Source organism: Dasypus novemcinctus, chromosome 2 (assembly GCF_030445035.2).
Source record: "Dasypus novemcinctus isolate mDasNov1 chromosome 2, mDasNov1.1.hap2, whole genome shotgun sequence".
In the NCBI taxonomy this organism is placed as follows: Eukaryota; Metazoa; Chordata; class Mammalia; order Cingulata; family Dasypodidae; genus Dasypus; species Dasypus novemcinctus.
Genome location: NC_080674.1, coordinates 73043542 through 73066298, shown reverse-complemented (window position 1 = coordinate 73066298; position 22757 = coordinate 73043542). Strand labels below are relative to the sequence as shown.

At 41.7% G+C, this 22757-nt stretch overlaps 1 non-coding gene across 1 annotated transcript; it reads left to right on the top strand.

The window, feature by feature from the left end:
* The first annotated feature begins 19938 nt into the window (after positions 1 to 19938).
* LOC111761097 (U1 spliceosomal RNA) lies at positions 19939 to 20102 on the top strand. The gene has a single exon (XR_002794556.1). It is a non-coding gene; the product is annotated as a U1 spliceosomal RNA (small nuclear RNA).
* Positions 20103 to 22757: the final 2655 nt, after the last annotated feature.

The following is a 22757-nucleotide window of genomic DNA, read 5'->3' as shown; positions in this document are numbered from 1 at the left end:
CCGCCCCACCCGGTTGTCTGTTCTCTGTGTCTATTTGCTGTGTCGTCTTCTTTGTCCGCTTCTGTTGTTGTCAGCGGCACGGGAATCTCTGTTTCTTTTTGTTGTATCATCTTGTGTCAGCTCTCCATGTGTGCGGCGCCGTTCCTGGGCAGGCTGAACTGTGTTTTGCGTTGGGTGACTCTCTTTATGGGGAGCACTCCTTGCGCATGGGGCTCCCCTACTGTGTAGCAGGGCACTCCTTGCATGCATCAGCACTGCGCATGGCCAGCTCCACACGGGTCACAGAGGCCCGGGGTTTGAACCATGGACCTCCCATGTGGTAGACGGATGCCCTAACCACTGGGCCAAGTCCACTTACCTTTTAAAGACTTTTAAAGTTCTAACTCTCTAATCTATCCTAATACTGATCTGCATGATGATATTATATTTATATTTTTAGTTACTCTTTAAAAAATGTGATATTATGAAAACAACTAAAATCTCATATCAGTTATACTGTTTAGCTCTGATGCTTCTGTAAAAGAGCTTGCAGTCACCCCATGGTCAACAAAAAGGGACTTAAAAGGAAAAACAAGGCAAGAGTTTGTAAGTTATGTTTTGCCTCTTGATTAACATAATCTTGGTAAAAGAGTAAAAGTAAAATGAACAAAACTTCTACTATGGTCTGCAGTTAGTGGTCTCTAGAAACAGCTTTATTCAAAATACTGAAGGAAATTAGGGCCTAGATTATAAACTCTTGCAGCAGTCACATTTATTCTGGAGCTCTGATCTCTAATTTTTATTTCTAAGTCTTAAGATGCTTTACTCTTTGTGTATAACTTAATAACTTCCTAGAATTTTTATGGGCCTGTGTGACATTTGGAACTGAGAGCTAAAGTTAACCAGTTCTAATGGTGCTGAAAAAAAAACATTAATTAAAGGAACTAAAATAAATCAGACTTCAATGAAAAGACAAACGGAGCTAATCTAAAGACCAAGGAGAATCAGGATGCATGGGAAAATGTAATATTTTCAGTATTTTAAAACTTTAAGTACTACAGAGATCAGAAAGAAGAAATTTAAATTTCAAGAAAATTCTTTAAATTTCTGTAGAACACTATCTAATTTTGTAGAACATCTGACTAGTCAGCTTATTTAAACAGCATAACAAATATGGAACCTAAATTAATATATAAGATTGTATATTCTGTACAGAATTGTAATAACCTCATGCATTTCAAAGTGTTCTGGGCATAAGATAGAAAGATATTTGCAAAGTCTCTTAAGGGACTGGGAAAAATGTAGAAATAATAAACTTCTTCATCTGGGAAATCCCTACTACTCTCTTAAACGATAGGAACTCCCAATTTATTGAAATAGTAGAAATCTGCAAGGTAAACCTTTGAAAAAGAAACATGCTAGTAAGGTAAGCCCTGGATCTTGAGGTTTGCATTCATCAAACATTTCTGTAATGATGGAACTAAACCTAACTGTATCACTGTGATCCTGACAAAAGTTTGGAAATAGATGCATTAATGATGGAAACAACTGGAAACAGTCTAAACTACTTATCTCATAGTAAGCAAAGGGACTTGAAACTTCTGCTTGGGTAACTTCTCTATCAATGGAATATTTTCATTATAATTCGAAACCAACATCTGGGAAAAATAAATGATCTTCCCAGAATTTTGAGGTTAAGAGCCCTTTTCCAACTTGTTCACTGCTGCCCTTTATGGCTTGGCCTTGGGCTTCCTGAATTCTATTTAAGCTGGTGCAAAAGTAATTGCGGTTTTGCATTGTTGAAATTTGCTGTTAGGTACTGGCATACATTCTTAAATAAATGTGGTTATGTTATACATAATTTTAATGTGCATTTCTTGCTTTATGTTTTTTAGCTAATGACTTACTACTTGCTGTTTAATTTATATTTATTTTAGACTATGGAAATGATATTAGACAAAAAGCAAATTCGAGCAATTTTCTTATTTGAGTTCAAAATGGGTTGTAAAGCAGTGGAGACAACTCACAAATCAACAACACATTTGGTCCAAGAACTGCTAGCAAATGTACAGTGCTGTGGTGGTTCAAGAAGTTTTACAAAGGAGATGAGAGCCTTGAAGATGAGCATAGTGGCTGGCCATCTGACGTTGACAACAACCAATTGAGAGCAATTATCAAAGCTGATTCTCTAAACTACCGAGAAGTTTCCAAAGAACTTAACATCAACCATTCTACAGTTGTTAGGCATTTGAAGCAAGTTGGAAAGGTGAAAAAGCTTGATAAGGGGGTGCCTCATGAGGTGACCGAAAATAAAAAATGTGATCGTTTTAAAGTGTTGTCTTCTCTTATTCTATGCAACAACAATGAACATTTCTGGATCAGATTGTGATGTGCGATGAAAATTGGATTTTATATGACAACTGGTGACCGCCAGCTCCATGGTTAGACTGAGAAGAAGCTCCAAAGCACTTCCCAAAGCCAAACATGTACCAAAAAAAGGTCAGGATCACTGTTTGGTGGTCTGCTGCCACTACAGCTTTCTAAATCTCAGTGAAACCATTACATCTGAGAAGAATGCTCAGCAAATTGATGAGATTGTACTGAAAATTGCAATGCCTGCAGCCGGCATTGGTCAACAGAAAGGGCCCGATTCTTCTCCATGACAGTGCCTGACCACAAGGCGCACAACCAACACTTCAAAAGTTGAATGAATTGGGCTACGAAGTTTTGCCTCATCCGCCATATCCACCTGACCTCTTGCAACTGACTACCACTTCTTCAAGCATCTTGACAACTTTTTGCAGGGAAAACTTCTACAACCAACAGGATGCAGAAGATGCTTTTCAAGAGTTCATTGAATCCTGAAGCATGGATTTTTATGGTACAGGAATAAACAAACTTATTTCTCATTGGCAAAAATGTGTTGTTTGCAATGGTTCCTATTTTGATTAATAAAGATGTGTTTGAGCCTAGTTATAATGATTTAAAATTTACGGAACAAAACCGCAATTCCTTTTCTATGGAGGCTGCTGATGACCAAGACAGAATTCAGAGACTGGCAAATCCCCAGTAAGAAAACAACCCTAGGCCTGGCCCAGTGCTATCTGCTGTAATCCTTGATTAAGAAAACATGCTATAGCCACAGGGTTCACTGCATTCCACACTTATAACATTTCCTGCCAAATTAAAAAACTTTCAATTTCATAAAGTAGCTTTGGGTATCTGAAAATCCAGGAGGAAATACATTTTCCTATGTTTTACATAGGACTTGGTTCCAGTGATGCTACTTTGATTAACCAAAGAAACCCAACAAAGGAGATATGGGGTGCAATAGGGAGTAATCTGGGATGTGAATGGGCACCATGGCAAACTCCTCCATCTATCATGAGTCAAAATACAACCACTGCCTCTGCTGCCATGAGAAACAATTCTAAAGCCAATTTCTTTGGAAATGGAGTTCAAGACTAGAAAGGAAGTTTATTTAAAAGCAAGACCAATCAACAAATGTTGTGGGACAACCAGATATCCACAAGCAAAAGAATGAAGCTGTACCTCTGCCTTGCACCATATACAAAAATTAATTCAGAACAGATCAAAGAACTAAACATAAAAGCTAAAACTATAAAACTCTTTGAAGAAAATATACCAAAAGTCAAAACAATAAAACGAAAAATAGATAAATAATTGGACTAGAAAATAATTTTTTTTTGCTTCAAATTATACCACATCAATAAAGTGGTCAAACAATTGACAGTATGGGAGAAAATGTTTTTAAATCATATCTCTGATAAGCAACTTGTATGTACAATATATAAAGAACACTTACAACTCATTAATAAAAAGACAAATTTAAAAATGAGCAAAGAGCCCAAACAGAGATATCTCCAAAGAACATATAAAAATGGTGAATGAGCATGTAAAAAGATGTTCAACATTATTAGCCACTAGGATGGATATACCCACTAAGATGAATATAATAAAAAAGATAGTAGCAAGTGTTGGTGAGGAAGTGGAGAAATTAGAACACTCATTTATTGCTGGTGGGAATAGAAAATGATGCAGCTGCTTTGGAAAACTGTCTGGTAGTTTCTCAAACTTTTAAACATAGAGTTACCATATAACCCAGCAACTCCACTTCAAGGAATATGTCAGAGAAATGAAATCATATATCCACAGAAAAACTTGTTCATGAATGTTTGTATTAGCAGCTAAAAAGTGGAAACAACCCAAATGTCCATCAATTTATGATAAATAAAATGTAATATATCCATACAGTGGAATATTATTTGGCAATAAATGGACACTGAAAACATTATATGGTATATCAGTTTGATATTGTTAATGAATTCCAAAAATAGATATTGGATTATGTTTGTGAACTGGTCTGGGCATGTTAGATGTATTGGATTCAGATGCTTCACTTTTACTTGACTAAGTAATAAGGCTTTGATTGGGTCACTTCAGTAGGATGTTGAAGACCACACAGCACAGGAGTTAATTGGAGTTTTTTTTGTTTTTTTTTAAGATTTATTTATTTATTTAATTCCCCTCCTCCCCCGGTTGTCTGTTCTCTGTGTCTATTTGCTGCGTCTTGTTTCTTTGTCTGCTTCTGTTGTCGTCAGTGGCACAGGAAGTGTGGGCGGCACCATTCCTGGGCAGGCTGCACTTTCTTTTGAGCTGGGTGGCTCTCTTTGTGGGGCGCACTCCTTGTGCGCAGGGCTCCCCTACACGGGGGACACCCCTGCGTGGCGCGGCACTCCTTGCGTGCATCAGCACTGCACATGGGCCAGCTCCACACAGGTCAAGGAGGCCCAGGGTTTGAACTGCGGACCTCCCATGTGGTAGACGGACGCCCTAACCACTGGGCCAAGTCCATTTCCCATAATTGGAGTTTTTTGAGCTGGAGCCCCAGGAAGTAAACACACAGGAGAAAAACAAGAGGAGGTTGGTCATGAGGCAGAGGCCCTGGGAAGAGAGATGAGTCATTCACCTGATAATCTACAGCTGGCCTTGTGAAGAGAGCAGAGCAGCTGAGCCTGGAGAGAAATGAGCCCTGGTAAAAGAAGAACCCAGGAAGCCTGAACTCTTGCAGACATTGGCAGCCATCTTGCTCCAACACATGGCAACAGATTTTGGTGAGGGAAGTAACTTATGCTTTGTGGCCTGGTATCTGTAAGCTCTTACCCCAAATAAATACCCTTTATAAAAACCAACCAATTTCTGGTATTTTGTGTAAGCACCTGTATTAGTCAAAGGGGTGCTGATGCAAAATACCAGAAATTGGTTGGTTTTTATAAAGGGTATTTATTTGGGGTAGGAGCTTACAGGTGTCAGGCCATAAAGCATAAGTTTCTTCCCTCACCAAAGTCTCTTTGGAGCAAGATGGCTGCCGACATCTGCGAGGGTTCAGGCTTTTTGAGTTCCTACGTTCCTAGAGCTTGCTTTTCTCTGGGTTCAAGGTTCCTTTCTTCCAGGGGCTTGCTTCTCTTTCCTCTGTGTGCTGACTTCCCAGGGCTCCAGCTTAAGTCTTCAGCATCAAACTCCAACATCAAAACTCCAACATTAGAAACCCTTAACTCTGTTCTTTGCCATGCTTTTCTCTGTGAGTCCCCAACCATCAAGGGATGTGGACTCAATGCCCTAATCATAACTCAATCATGCCCAGGTACAGAACAGGTTACAAGAATAATCCAATATCTATTTTTGGAATGCATAACCATATCAAACTGCTACAGTACCCCTTTGGCTGACTGATACATATGTTAAGTGTATAAAAATGTCTAGGATATACAAATGTACAGAGATAGAAAGTAAATTAGTGGTTGCCAAGGGCTGGAGATGGGAGAGGGTTGGGAGAAATGAACAGTGATTGGTAAAGTGTATAGGAAGGGGGAATTCCTTTTGGAGTGATGAAAATGTTCTAAAATGGATTGCGGTGATGGTTGCACAAATCTTTGAATGTATCAAAAACCATTGACTTGTACATTTTAAATGAGTGAATTGTGTGGTATGTGTATTATATCTCATAAAACTATTTTTAAATTGCAAGGTCAGGCGGGAGCTCTAAGAAAGTCATTATGTGAGGGAAGAGGACTTAGCCCAGTGGTTAGGGTGTCCGTCTACCACATGGGAGGTCCGCGGTTCAAACCCCAGGCCTCCTTGACCCGTGTGGAGCTGGCCCATGCGCAGTGCTGATGTGCGCAAGGAGTGCCGTGCCACGCAGTGGTGTCCCCCGCGTAGGGGAGCCCCATGCGCAAGGAGTGTGCCCCATAAGGAGAGCCACCCAGCGTGAAAGAAAGTGCAGCCTGCCTAAGAATGGCACCGCCCACACGGAGAACTGACGTAGCAAGATGACGCAACAAAAAGAATCACAGATTCCTGTGCCGCTGACAACAACAGAAGCGGACAAAGAAGAAGATGCAGCAAATAGACACAGAGAAATAAATAAATAAATAAATCTTAAAAAAAAGAAAAGAAAGTCATTATGTGAAGACATTAATGTTCCAATTTAGGGAATAGAGTGTCTGAGTTCTCAGGAAACTGTGTAAAACTAAAGATGCTCTTGAGTAGTACTTACCTGACCTGTCTGATGCAGACATTGGCATTCATGAAGATCTATGTGCAAAGGAATCTGAGGGCTTAGGACCAGAGAAAGATTCAGGAGCTATATCTTTAATAAGGGTGGAAGTGTGTGTGTGTGTTAGTGAGAGAGACAGACAGACAGAGAGGGAGAGAGACAGAGAGAGACAGAGAGACAGAGAGAGAGAGAATAGGAAAGAGAAAAGAGACCTGGCTAGAAGAGAAAGAGAATGGGAATTCTACTGCATCATAGATGGTAAATGAGAAAAGCCTTGATCAAATCAGGGACTGAGATTCTCCGACCTCTTTTCCCCTGGACCTCCATCCTTCAGGTATTTGTTTCTGCTGAGAGTTCTTCTGAGAACATCAAGGGTAAGTGCCATGTACACTCTTTATTCCCAATTTTGGGTTCTGCTCTAAACCCTTACTTGTTTTTCTACTTTGCTAGGGTGGCTGACCATGTGTGAGCCTCACTGGCCCTCATGCCAGCTTTGGGTTCCTTCTAACACTTTCTCTTTGAGGGCACCCTGGCTACTTCAGAAGTACACTCCTACTTCTTCATTCCAAAGTGAAGCTGTTAAGAGAAATAACTTAATTTGGGCCCCTGTTATGAGCCATTGAAAGATTGATCCTGTAATATGGAAGTACCACTCTGTCCTTCAGTCTCCCTGATGCGTAAGGTTAAAGACTGTGGGTATGCTAATACTACTGATGCTGTTTATAGATTCTGGAAAGAGAGAAAAGGAAAGCATTGCAAAACCTTGGTTTTTGTATCAAAGCAATCCAAATTATATTCATTTATATTATTTGCTTATTGCCTAGTTATCAGGTAGGACAATGATTATTTGGATAATTTTAGTCAAATTAACTTTACCATCTGTTTTGATTATTGAACTTTTTCCTTGAATGCTCTATTTTCAGAGCTTATTATTTGTAACATAATTTTGAAAGCAAAGTTAAAAGGAATAATTTTGTGAAATATTTTTAGCTAAACATTGTGACTACTTTTTCTCCGGTAGTATTTTTGGACATAGTCTCCATATGACCAAGTTTATACATTCTTTTTTATTCTATTACAGAGATGGAATCAGGAAAGGATTGTATTTACCATTTTCTATGGAACTTCTAATGTGTACCACATTATGGAATTAAGGCATATAGTGTTTAGAAGATGCATTCCTGGGGATAAAAGCGCCAAGTAAAATAAGAGTTATTTGATCTTTCTGGCACATTCCCAATAAAGATGCATTTTCAGTGGTCTATCCTGGCCATTGCCCTTCCATTCTCTTCAGTTCTGCCTACAGGTGTTGGTCAGTCCTCCTTGGCTGCAGTCGTGTTTCAATGCTCTTTTATAACGTCAAAGAATAGAAATTCTTATTTCCTATTGATCTGTGCCCTTGATTTCCTAACCATTTTTGTAAAGGAGACTTGAGCTAACATTAGTCTTATCTTTCATATCCAATGAGATTTTTCCTTAATTTATTTTCAGCAGAGTAAACATGGTCCCTTGGACACCATTTTCCAGTCATTTTTGGTCGAAACTATTTACAGAAAGGTAAATAACAGCAGGAAGAGAAACTACAGCAGAATGAATGGAATGGATAGTGCCCCTCAGGCTGAGTAAAAGACTGTATCATGTTAGAGTTCGCAGACTAAGTGTCCTGAAAAGGGTCTGCAGTTTTACCCCACTTGCAGCTGTCACCATTTCACGGATGGCGGTAGAAGACATGAGACTCGTGGGCTGGAGACAAAGGACAGTTTTTTACTCATGGCCATAGGAATAGCTAGAGTATGAGCAATTTTAAGCCAGTTCTCTGAACCCCAATTCCCATAGCATTATACTAAGACAGCCAGCCAGATGGCTTGTATTTCAGGAGATGAACCCTTAGCTTAGGGCATCCAAATTTTTTATAACAGGTGGTGAGCATGGCTGCCCTTTGCTCTGGGGAAAGACACTATCTCTATTTTTCAAGACTGTTCTTTATGCAAATATCCTTAAAAAGATAGTCCGGATAAAGGGCAGTGTCTCACCTGTAAGACATGCATGAGAAACCCATGAGGAATTGCATTCCACCATTGAGAATGTGCAATAGCATGCACTTTATTACAATGGCTGACTGGCTGTGTGAGAACTATACATTAACTGCACATTTCAGCACCAGAATGAATTAATGTAAATATTTCAAGATGAATAGTACTATAAAAGAACCAGGGCTTCATGGGCAGTGCTAGAAGAGGTATGTTTCCTCCTACTTATCAGACACCTGTCTTGCCTCTCCAGTTGGCTTGTAAACTCCTTGTATATATCCATATATCTCCTATAGAACTGAGTGTAGAGTAGTGTAAACCAGGAATAGTGCATGCATTTAATGATTGCTTATTCTTTATATTTCTTTGGTCTCCTCAGGGCTAAGACTGGTGAGGTGGTAGCTTTTACAGGCTAATTGGACCAGTGTCCAGAAAACCCATTTCAAAAGGTGACCACCAGAACATGTGGTCATTCTCGTTCTGTCACCCACCTTCAGCCATTGCATTCTGGAAGACTTGGTTGAGATCTGGTTCAAAAGGGATAATGATGGGCTTGCTTCTCCAGTCAGATGGGGGAGTCTGCTCCCTGAGGCACATGAGTGGCAGAAGGCTGGCCTGGTGGTGAGGAGCAAAGGAGGATGGATCAGGAGTGAGTGCAGAGGAGAGACTTCATGCTGCTGTAATGATCTTAGAAGGGAGACACCATGGTCTAGTTATCTGATTGTGAGCTGCTGAAATCAATTGTTTTGGGGTCTTGCTTTTTTTTTTTCTTATTTAAAAAAAAAAATCTCTTCTTTTTAGCAACATGCCACCAATATGATACATGCATAGTGTGGAAAGAAACACAGACAAGTAGAAAAAAAATCTGACAAAGTACTTAGAATCTTATTACCCAGAGGCTCCCACACTAATATCTAGGTGTATGTGGCGGCTGGATGGTGGAATGGCAACATGAGCAAGGCATTATCATCAGTCAGCCTGGGTTTATTTCCTGCCTCCACCACTTACTCCTTGGGCAAGTTATTTAATCTTTTAAAGTGTCAATGTCCTCAGACTTACCTCACAGTTGTGTAGCTCTGAGGAATGAAATAATGTCACACAGAACCTGGCACATAGCAAGCACTCACCAACCACTAGCTATTATTGGTATTGGTATTCTTTTCTCCCAAAATGTTATCATAACTTACATACTATTTTTTAATTTTTTCAAGTAATGTATCATGAACGTTTCTCCTTACTGGAGGTCTTCCTTCAGGTGAAGGGACCTCTTACTCAGAAGTGTGTATAAATTAGATGGTCCATCCTGGGAAACAATTAGCGGGTCTAAGAAGTGCCTGGTCCACTGTGGGAGGCACTGCTCCTGGGCGCTGAGTCAGGAGCTGGCCAGAGGATGAGAATGCACAGGCTCACAGGGGAAACAGACAGGAGTATATCCTTTTGAGGCCTGCAGACCTAGGACTCTTCAACTTCAGCCTGGGCAGGAGACTCACAGTCTTTTACCCAATTCTGTAGCTCCCGGGATGTACTAGGTTAGGGTCCGTCACATCCTTAGCAGCTTTCATGTATTTTGATACTCACCGGGCGGCTTTGCTCTGAGGCTCAAATACCACCTTGATTGTGGGAGTAGTAGCAGTGTTCATTCTATTTTCTAAGGAGCCCATTTGTCACCCTTAGCCTTGTCTCATCTTGGCAGAGGATGAAGCGGTCCCTCTCAGAGGCGATTTCCTGCTTGTCTAGAAACCTCAGGTATTGTCTGACTCAGCACAAGCCGGTAAAGAACCAGGATTCTCAGGGAAAGCTTTTCTGTGCCCAAAGACTTTGCATGGTCCTGGGGGAGGACAGAGCCCCTGACACCTGCTGTTGTCAAGGTGGGCTCTGGAGGCAGAGCAGCGGCTTCAGCCCAGCAGTCCCCTGCTCTCAGGCTCCCGCCCCCCGCCCTCTGGGACAATTTTTAAAGTGGTGTCTGGAATATTTCTAAATGAATAATGACTTCTGGTTATACGGTCATAATAACCTGAGCCTGGCAGCTCCGTGATGAGACCCGGCCTGATGCCTGACAAGGGCCTCCTGCCTGCTGGAAGAGAGCCTGCTGCAGGTTTGCTGTGTGTAGGTGGGTCTTGCACCTTCACCCCTTCCTGGAGCAGGAAGCAAGCGGGAACAACTGAAAGCCAAGCTGGAGGTGGAAGATACTTCCCAGAATAGCACCTTGCTGTGGCATTTTATCCTTAAAGAAGAGGCTGGCCGGGAGGATTTAGCATTCTGTATCGCAGGGTGAAGCTCTCAGCGTGGCCCTTGGTTCCTCAGCTGCAGAACCCCCTTCCCCAGCCCCCCCCCGCCCATGTCTACCTGCTCTTCCCCTGCTGTGGGACTGCCTCTGTGAACAGAGCCCTGGACTCATTCCTGTACTTTTTAGCACAAATAAACAAAAGGAATAGCCGTAATTGCCGGGGCACTCTCAGCTGTCACCTGACCCTGACTGAAACTGCTTCGTGGGCAACAACCCACAGGCCTAACTGTGCTCAGCTTGGACCTTGCTTGGAATTAGATTTCTGGATTTGAATCCCACCTCCACCACCCACGTGATTTGGGGTCCTTGACCTCTCTCAGCCGCAGTGTGAACATCCGTGAAATGGAGATGATAATAGTATCATGCTCCTCCAAATGAGGATTAAAAGAGAGATTTTATGTAAAGGCTGAGCAGGGGCCTGGCTCATAACAACTGCTCAGTAAATGTCAGTCATTCCTCAAGGGACTGGAGCACCGGGCCCTGTCCTGCCTCCCAGGCTGTGAGCTTCTAGAGCGCAGAAGCAGTGTTCACCTCGCCTCTGAGGCAGTGCATTGAAGAAGGGAGCAGCAGACCCTGCAGTTATTCTGCCTGTTCAAACCCTGGCTCTGCCACCACCCAGCTGTTTACCTTTGGGCACATTTCTTAACCTCTCTATGCCTTGGATTACTCTTTATAAAAGGGGATACCATACGATCTTCTCTCTAGGGATGCTGTGAGGCTGATGTGTCTGCTTGGTGCTAAGTGCCTTGTTGGTATTAGTGACGGCTGCTCCTTGTCCGGGCAGGGCCTAGTGCAGGGCCTCTTCTCATTTAGGCACTTAGAAAATGGTCCTTTGCTGGCTGGATCCAATGCAGTGCACCTTTACTTCCTTCCTGTTCTCCACTTCTCCCCTGATCCACTGAACATCTTTAAACCTAGGGTCCAAGGAAAACAGCAAAAATAGGCTGGGGTGACCCGCTGCCCCCATTGGCCAGGTCTGAAGGGTGCTAGCACCAGGGCAGCCCCAACGAGCTGGGACGGTTGTTCAGCCTGCCGGCGCTCACACTTCCCGTCCCCAGGCCCGGGACCAAGGCGCTGGCCCTCCCTGCCTGCTGGCATGGAGGACCGGCAATGCGGGTGAGGCCTTTCCCCCACGTGGCTCTCATGCCCACCCTCCCAATGCTCCTGACGTCTGCAGCCTGCAGCCCGGCTCCCCTCACCCCCAGGCCTAACTACGTAGGCCGGGATGGGCTCCAAGGAGTGCATCGCATTTGCCCAGGACTGGAGAGGAAGCATCTTGAGCATCTCACAGCTAGTCTTGTTCTCCCTTCTGGGCAATCCCACTGATTTCTTGAGCGGTTGGTGTTGATGTCAACCTGGGATCCCATTCAGCACCAGTCTGGGGGTAGATACGCTGAATTCTAATCAACACTTTCCTCGCTTTGAGCTCTGTGACCTTGGACAGACAAGAAGCCAAACTTCCATGTGAAACCTGGGTCCTCATCTGTAAAACAGGAAGGAAAAGAGATAATTCATCTAGGATTATCCCTGTGTGCCTAGCGGGGCACTGGTCGTGGTTGTGCTGGCTGGGGCTTGGGGGTGTGGGCCCAGCTAAGGGGCTGAGGAGGGCGGAATGCTGCACAGCTGCCCCCCTATGCTGAGGCTGCTCAGCGCTGCCCCCCCCCCGAACACCGGGGCCACTTCTCCTTTGAGGGAGGCCCCCGGTAGGTCTGGCGACTTTACCCATTGTGGCCTCAGGCCTTGCCCTCCATGTTCTGGGAATGTCTCACGTCATGGGCATGTTACTTAGACTCTCTTACTTTCAGTGTCCTCATTTTTAAATGGGAATACTTACAGTAGTGCCTTGTTGAGTTGTTGTGAGGTTAATTCTTTAAAAGGCCAAGTGTCTCTATTCAGGAGATAGATTTTCCTGTGAGCCTATGAAATGAATCTTATTATTATTATTATTTTTTGTACTTTTTTTTAATTGATTTTGTAAAAATATTACATTAAAAAAAAATGAGGTCCCATTCAACCCCACCACCCCCACTGCACCCCTCCCCCCCCCAGCAACACTCACTCCCATCATCATGACACATCCATTGCATTTGGTAAGTACATCTCTGGGCATCTCTGCACCTCATGGTCATTGGTCCACATCATGGCCCACACTCTCCCCCATTCCATCCAGTGGGCCCTGGGAGGATTTACAATGTCCAGTGATTGCCCCTGAAGCACCATCCAGGGCAACTCCAAGTCCCAAAGGCGCCTCCACATCTCATCTCTTCCTGCCATTCCCCATACCCATCAGCCACCATGTCCACTTTTCCCACTCCAATGCCACCTTTTCTCTGTGGACCTTGGATTGGTTGTGTCTGTTGCACCTCTATGTCAAGAGGAGGCTCAGATTCCACATGGTTACTAGATGCAATCCTCCTGCTTTCAGTTGTAGGCACTCTAGGCTCCATGGTGTGGTGGTTGTCCTTCTTCAATTCCATCTTATCTGAGTGAGGTGAGTCCAATAAATCAGATTGTAGGAGCTGGAGTCTGTTGAGGCTCAGGGCCTGGCTATCATATTGTCAGTAAAAAGATTCATTCCCCTAAATATATCTTAAACCCCAATACCAACTACAATTCAGATCAGAATCTTATTATTTTATATCCACTGAACAAACATTTATTGAACACTTAGTATGTGCCAAGTACCAGGCTAGGCCCTGGGGATGCAATGATGAATGAGGCAGTCCCTGGCTTAAAAGAGCTCAGAGTTTAGCAGGTAAGAGGTAAGTTAGCTGGTCATTAATTCTTGTCCGCCTCCTACAACGTACAATAAGGGAGAAAATAGTTGGAAACCACATACCAGATAAGGGTTTAATATCCTGAATATATAAAGAATTCCTACATCCCAAGGACAAAAAGATGAATAATTCAGTTAAAAAATAGGCAAAAGACAAATAGACATTTCTGCAAAGAAGACATGCAAAAGGCTAGAGGCCTAGGAAAAGATGCTCAACATCATTAACCATTAGGGAAATGCAAATTAAAATCATAATGAGATACCATTTCATATACACTAGAGTGGTTACTATTAAAAAAAAAACAGAACATAAGTGTTGGAGAGGAGTGCTGGAGTAATAGGAACACTCATCCATTGTCGGTGGGAATGTAAAATGGTGCAGCCACTGTGGAAAACAGTTTTGTGCTTCCTCAAAAAATGAAGTATAGAATTGCCATATGGACCCAGCCATCTCACTTCTAGATTTATACCCAAAAGAACTGAAAACAGGGACTTGAACAAATATTTGCATACCAATGTTCATAGTGGTATTATTCACAATTGCCAAAAGATGGAAACAACCCAAGTATCCATGCACAGATGAATATCTAAACAAAATGTAGTATATACATACAGTGGGACATTAATCTGCTGTAAAACAGAACGAAGTTCTGAGGTACGCAACAGACGTGGATGAACCGGAAGGCGTCATGTTGGGTGAAATAAGTCAGATATAAAGTGACAAATATTGAATCATCTCAAGGTTATGAAATAATTGGAATATGAAAGTTTGTAGAGTCAGAAATGAAATTTACAGATTTATAGTTTTCCGGGTTACTGGGGGCCATAGTGGGGGTAGGAACTGAGCAGTGAGTGCTAAATTGGTACAGAGTTTCTGTTTGGGGTGTTGAAAAAGTTTTGGTAATGGGTGGTGGTGGTGGTAGTACAACATTGTGACTGTAATTAACACCACTAAATTGTGTAGATGAAAGCGGTTAAAATGGGAAATTTTAGGTTTTATATATGTTACTTGAATTAAAAAAAAAACAAAAACCAACAACCCGTAGAACTGAACAACACACAGAGAGAACCCTAGTGTAAACTATGGGCTATAGTTAATAGCATAATTAAATTTTTCCATCAATTGTAACAAAGGTACCACACTTATGCAAAGTGTTAATAGTAGGGAAAACTATGTGTGTGTATGTATCAGGGGGTATATGGGAACTTTGTGCTGTCTGCATGATTTTTTTTTTTTTTTGTAAACTTACAACTTCTTTAATTTAAAAAATGAAGAGAGGTCATAGTAATCTAATAAATAGGCACTTACTATCATAACACAAGACACCTATTAATCTCTCCCAATCTATACCAAAAGAACTGATTAAATCTGTCTTTTCTGCCTATGACCACCATAAAAAAAGCAGGGTTTGAAATACCTTTAAATCCTGTTCACTCTAAGCTTTCACACCTGGGAATGAAATTCACAGAATTGAAGTGCTTTATTGGTTTTGTTGGTATTTGATGGTGTGTTCAATACATTTTTTTCTTAGTGGAGTAGGAACAAATTTCAAAACCTTTTTCAGAAATCCAGATTGCTTTATCTAGACTGCATACCCCAACTGTGATGGAAATTTTTAATAATGTTAATGAATTAGAATTTTAATCCACCTAACACAAATTTTTACTCATTCCTAGAAATAAGAAGAATAGTTTGCATTTACTGAATACTTACTCTTTCCAGTCACTCTGATAAAATTTAACAAGTATAGTTTCATTTAATTTCTTCAACATTTCATGCAGAAGGTGTTATTATTATTACCATTTTGCACATAGGTAAATTGAGGTACAAAGAGTTTAAGTAGCCTGCCCAAGGTCACCCAGTTAAGAAGTGATGTTGGGTATAAACTCAAGTCATCTTAAAAGTAAGCTGTGCTGTCCTAAAATAGGCGAGGGACTTTGTTTTTTTGTTTTTTCTAAGATTTATTTTATTCATTTCTTTCCCCATTCCCCCCCCCACCCCCATTCACAGTGTGTTCTTCTGTATCCGCTTGCATTCTTGTCATGCAGCACTGGGAAATGGTGTTACTTTTTTGTTGCATCATCTTGCTGCATCAGCTCTCCGTGTGTGTGGTGCCACTCCTGGGGCGGCTCTCTTTGCGGGTGCACTCCTTGTGTGTGGGGCACCCCTATGCAGGGGACACCCCTGCGTGGCACAACATTCCTTGTGTGTGGCAGCACTGTGTGGGGCCAGCTCATCACATGAGTCAGGAGACCCTGGGTATCAAACCCTTGGACCCTCCATATGGTTGGCAGATGCTCTATCAGTTGAGCCATAACCATTTTCCATGACTTTGGACAAAGCTATTTTATTGATTAAAGAGAAAACTAGTGCCTGCCTTCTCCAAGATGAGGGAGTGAGATGTTTCAGGGCTCCATTCCCCAATAGAAGCTTTGAACAACCAGCAAGAACTGGCAAAAATATCTTTCTTAAAGCTCCAGAAAACTGTTAAAGGAACATAGTAACACAGTGAGCCCTAAATCAGGCAAAAAGCGATAAGATCTCTTGGCACCTTGGCTGGTCATTCCCTGCCCCTCTGCTGCCTTGGCACAGAACCAGCCTGAGCTCACTGTCAGGACACCTGGCCCAGGTTCCAGAGGGAGCAGAGTAATTCTTGTGCATACACTGGGAGCATGTACATCTGGCCAAATCTGTCTGGTTGTGGCCTGAGGGTCTTGCTGTCTAGGACAGCATGTAGAAGGTGACTCATGGAACTTCCCAACAGAATGTTGAGGGAGAGCAGTCAAGTTTACTGCCTGGGGCAGTAAAGGATATACAGTGCAGTGCCTGGGAACTTGAGGAAACTGTTTCCTAGGTAAGAGGAGACATTTGGAACCATGTAAATGAGGAATTCCTAAGGTTAAATGTCCAAACGCAAGATAAGATGCAATGACAAAAAGGATTAGAGGCAACCCCTACCCTTTGACCTGGAGCTATTTTCTAAACTCCATGCATGGATAAGCTCTGAAGGAGAGTAGTTGCACAAGATAATCCGCAAAGACTAGGAAATGAGTTTTCTTTTTTCCTTTTATTTAGTTATTTATTTGGTAGCTCCTGGCAATCAAGGAAAGTTCTGTCATAATATTAGCTGGATGCAAGCTAAGGAACAGACACCTCAGAATCTAAATTCCAGCAATAACAGATTAAAATATCAAAATGTCCAGGCTTCAACAAAAACTAGAAAACATACAAAGAAGTAGGAAGTGATGGCCCAGGCAAAGGAGAATATTAAAGCATTAGAAACGATGAAGAGGACAGGACCTGAGATATGTCAGACAAATTCTTAAAAATAGAAAGGTCCTAAATATGCTCAAAGAGCTAAAGAAGAACTAAAGGAAATCAGGAAAATGATAGAGGAATACAAAGAAAATATCAACAGAGAGATGGAAATTTTGAAAAGGAACCAAGCAGAACTGAAGACCACCATAACAGAAATTTAAAATTCCCTGGAGGGATTCAATAGCAGATTGGAGCTAGGAGAAGAAAGAATCAGAGAACTCGAAGATAAGACAATTGAAATCATTTGAGGAGCAGAAACAAGAGAAAATGAATAAAAGTGAACAAAGCTTGTGAGATACCATCAAGTATACCAATTTACATATTGTGGAACTCCCAGAAAGAGAAGAAAGAGGAAGGGACAGAGAATATTCAAAGAAATAATGGCTGAAAACATCCCAAATTTAACAAAAGACATGAATATACTCATACAAGATGCTCAACAAATTCCAAACAGGATAAACCCAAATAGACCCATGCAATGGCATACTATATTCCAACTTTTGAATGCCAAAGATAGAGAATTCTGAAAGCCAGAAGAGAAAAGCAACATGCCACATATAAGAGGGCCTTAATAAAAGTAAGTGCCAATTTCTCATTGGATACTATGGAGACAAGAAAGCAGTAGAATGATATATTTGAATTGCAGAAAGCAAAATATTGCCAACCAAGAATTCTCTTTCTGGAAAAAGGTTTTACAAAAATGAGGGAGAGATTAAGACATTATATAAACAAAAGCTGTGGGAGTTCATTCCCACAAGACCAGCCCTACAAGAGATGCAAAGGAGAGTTCTGCAGGTTGAAAGGAAAAAACAATGGGCCGAAGACAGAAGAAATAAAGATCTCTAGTGAAGGTAATGACATGGGTAAATATAGATGTACTATTGTATTTTTGCATTGTAGCTCCACTTTTTACTTCCTACCGGATCTAAAAAGCAATTGCATAGAATATAATAATAAGTCAGTAGTTTTGTACTTATAGTGTACAAACATGTGATTTGTGACAAGAACTTCATAAAGGTAAGGGTTAGAGATGTACAAGAACATAGTTTGTGTATACTGTTGCAGTTAAGTTGTATCAAAGCAAACAATACTATTATTGATTTAGAATTTTAAATTTAAGCCCAATGATGACTACAAAGAAAATATCAGAGACTATACAAGCTCATAAAGACAGAAATTAAAGTACAAGTTGCCAGAGTCAGGGGGTAGGGGAATAGGAAGTCACTGCATAATGGATGTGGGTTTCTGTTTGGGGAGAAGGGAAAATTTAAGTAATGGAAGGTGGGGAGGGCACTGCAATATTGTGAATGTGATTAATTCCTTTGAATGGTATACTTGCAAGTGTTTCAGATGGGAAAGTTTTGGTTGTATACATGATTCCACAGTTTAAAAAAAGTAAGTGCAACTAAAGAGGCAAAGACAATTAAATGCAATACCCATTCCTGGATGGGATCTAGCAAAGGAGAAGAAAAGGTTCAAAGGGCCATCATTGGGACATAGGAAAAAATTGGAATATAGTATATACATATGATGGAATACTATGCTGCAGTAAGAAGAAATGAAATTGGGACACATAACATGGATAAATCTTGAAGACATTATGCTAAATGAAATAAACCAGACACAAAAGGACAAATATTGCATGGTCTCATTAATATCAACTAAGTATGAAGAATAAATGTATGGAGTTAAAACCTAGAATATAGGTTATTAGGAGATAGAAGGAGGGCTGAGAAGGACTAGTGATGCTTAATGTATGTAGAAGTTTTAATTAACTTGACTGGAAAAGTGTGGAAATGGATAGAGTTGATGGTGACACACTATAGTAAGTAGCAGCTGGTTTATAAATGGGATTCTGGCTGAAAATGGTAGTATAGTGATATAAATGTCAATTGAAAGAAAGCTAGAGAATAATCTAAGGACTGAATAATACAGTGAACCAAACGGTGGATGAGAATTGTGATTAATAGTACAAATGCGGGAAACGGACTTTGGCCCAGTGGTTAGGGCGTCCGTCTACCATATGGGAGGTCCGCGGTTCAAACCCCGGGCCTCCTCGACCCGTGTGGAGCTGGCCATGCACAGTGTTGATGCGCGCAAGGAGTGCCGTGCCACGCAAGGGTGTCCCCCGCGTGGGGGAGCCCCACGCGCAAGGAGTGCGCCCATGAGGAAAGCTGCCCAGCGTGAAAAGAAAGTGCAGCCTGTCCAGGAATGGCGCCGCCCACACTTCCTGTGCCGCTGATGACAACAGAAGCGGACAAAGAAACAAAAAAAAAAAGCAGACAAAGAAACAAGACGCAACAAATAGACACCAAGAACAGACAACCAGGGGAGGGGGCGGAAATTAAATAAATAAATAAATCTTTAAAAAAAAAAATAGTACAAATGCAAGAATATCCTTCTGTGAACTAGAACAGATGTATGTCATCATTGCAGCATGGTAGGTATATGGAAAAGCATTGGAAAAATACAATTAATGTAACCTATGGACTATTGTTAACAGCAGTATGGTAATATTCTTGCATCAATGCCAAAGATTACTGTGTTAATAATAGGGGGTATGGAAAAATATGTCAAATGTACTCTATGGAAAAATGTCAAATGTCAAATAGTTAGTTGTAGTAGTCTGATGATATTATCTCATAATCTGTAACACACCATAACAATGGTGTGCTGTGTTGGTGAAAGGATGTTGTATGGGAATTCCACACATATGCATGATTTTTCGTGAGTTCACAACTTCTATAATAAAAATGTTTTAAAAAATTGGAACATAAACAGCTCTTTTTTCTTGAACTTGGTAGCTTTACTTAAGGTGGTCATTTAAGTGAATATCCTTGTTCTTTGTAAATGTACATGGCAGTAACAAGTGTCCAAGAAGCATGGTGTATACAACCTACACTCGATGTTCAGAATATGGATTGATAAATAGATAAGCAGACAGATAGATGATAAAAAAAAAATAGAATGATACTGACCTGGCAGGGGAGATACCATGATCATGAAGGTGGTTTTCCCAGGGCAAGGCTTATCTATTGCACTCTGGATGTGCTGACCCCTGCAATTTCCCCAAATGTGGGAAGCTCGACTGCATGGTTTGTGGTAGTGAGGGTCTGCATTTGTGCTCTCTCCTTAGAAGAAGAAGAAAAAAAAAAAGAAGAAAAGAAAAGAAAAAAATAGAATGATATGGCACATGTGGCAAAAAGTTAAAACTGGTGGATCTGGATATTTGGGAGTGGGTGGGGAGAGGTATGTCGGAGTTCTCTGTATAGGGTTTGTATTATTTTTGTAACTGTTCTTTAGCTTTAAAGTATTTCAAAATAAAAAGCTGAAAAGAAAAAGAAAACTTGCACTATTTTCTTACATATTAAAAGGAAGAAAAATTCCCTGAAACTTTACTTAAATACATCCAAGGTCATAGAGAATTCACCCAAGGTCATGGGCAATCTCTAACAGCCCCCTGGTCTTAGGGAATAATAAAAAGGCTGGCCCTAGTTTTGAAGGCTACAAACAATGTGTGCATATTTTTGCCTTCACATCCTTCAGAATATTTTAGTTTTATAACTATCCCATTGGATAGGAAGGCAGGGGAGATATTTAGTACTCAAAGCCTGGTAAGTCACCAGATGGATGCTTGGCAGAATGAAAACCAGTTAGTATTAATATATGATCCCAGCAAATACTGATCGACTATCAGCCCTGTAGGAAAGACAAAATATGAATGCCTCTTTGAGCAGACAACTGGGGGGTGGAGGGGGGGAAGGGGAGAGAAATAAATTAAATAAATAAAAGCAACTCATTAAAAAAAAAAAAATCAAGGCCAGGAGAGATTAAGTGATTACCCAAATGCTGAGGCCATAAACAACCTCGGAAGATTTGGATTTAGTTGGTTCGGGACGATGCCAGTCATCAGTAGTTTTAAAAGAACTCTAGGATATTCTATTGTACAGTCAAGTTTGAGAAGCAGTGTTCTAAAGTCTTAGAGCCAATAAGTGACAAAACTAGATCACACATATGAGACTTTAAACACTATAGGCTATTTAGATCATCTGGCCTATAGATTCCCATGGACTCAAATGGCAACAATCTTGTGCTTTCTTTTTCATGGCTCCTCCCAAAATGATATGTCCATTCACAGCTTGACTAGCTTTCCTTACTTTCACCTTCACTTGCATCATTCTGATAGATGTTGAAGGAAAGTTTCTTCAGTGCGTGCATTAGCAGGTTCCCAGAACCAGAAATTCTGAGATGGAGATTTGTGCAAAGGCAGTTGACGTGTGAGAGGGCAGTATGGTAGGGATGAATACCTGCGAGGGAGAGAAAGCAGCAGGACTGGGCAGAGGGAGGAGTTGAATCACACTGTAGTTGCAACAAAGACCGTCGCTGATCCTATGGGGAGCTCTGGAGTTGGAGTGGCCCTTCCGGTTGTCTCACTTTGAGGCAAGGGAACTGGACATTGATTGGTCATTGATGTGGGCCCCTTCCTCCCACCACTATCCTATGCCCACACCCACTCAGTCGAGGGCAATTCCTGGAGAGGGACTCAGAAGGGTGATGTGCTCCAGTACTGAAGAGGTGGTGGTGGTGAGGGGCAGGTAGTGGAAATTTGGGGCCCCACTACAGCATTCACGACAAAACAGAAATAAAAATGAGAGTAATGTCTGCTGTACTATGATTTATTGTAAGCATCACCACAAGCTAGCTGTGGTCATTTATCTCTATTGCTGCTTCCTGGAGGGCCAGTTTCTCTCACCATACCATCCCTCATATCTTTGTATGGGAGTATTCTCTGAATGGTACAGAGATTGTTCCAAGGAAGGCATATCTGGAAAGAAAAGTGTTCAATAAAACCCCATAGTCTGGCGAATCGATTCTTAGCTTCAAACAAGGTCCTAGGTACTTGTGGAGGAGTCAAGTCAATGACTTGAATAGCAGTGTAAGAAGCACTCTATTCCACTCTTTTTTTTTTAATTAAATTTTGCTCAAATTTCATCTTTATTTTTTTAAAGATTTATTTATTTATTTAATTCCCCCCCTCCCCCCGGTTGTCTGTTCTCTGTGTCCATTTGCTGCGTCTTGTTTCTTTGTCCACTTCTGTTGTCGTCAGCGGCATGGGAAGTGTGGGCGGTGCCATTCCTGGGCAGGCTGCACTTTCTTTTGCGCTGGGCAGCTCTCCTTATGGGGCGCACTCCTTGCGCATAGGGCTCCCCTACGCAGGGGACACCCTTGCGTGGCACGGCACTCCTTGCGCACATCAGCACTGCACATGGGACAGCTCCACACGGGTCAAGGAGGCCCAGGGTTTGAACCGCGGACTTCCCATGTGGTAGATGGACGCCCTAACCACTGGGCCAAGTCCGTTTCCCTATTCCACTCTTTTGTCACCTGGAGCATTTGGACTACCTTTATGGAAGGCTACTTCAGACCAGATCTCCCCTGGCAGTATAGCAGCTCTAGTCACTGAGTCATAAAGACTATTCAGTGGGATATCACATAGCACATATATAATGAAAGTCCCTACGGTAACAATTTTAAGGACTGGCTTTCTCAGAGGCATTCCAACCCCTTCTAGCATGCCTTACTGCATGAAAGAGGCTAATATGCTAAAGACCATATTTCTTTAACTCCTTAGATTTCAGCCTGTCATAAGACCTGGCTCCTACCAAACACATGCACAATGGAGAGATTTGGAAAATGGAAATGAGATGGAGGCCATGCTGCTGCAGTTTCTGCTGGCAGGTCCTATCATGGAGGCAGTAGGGGTTTCTGTGGCAGCAATAATGAGGTTC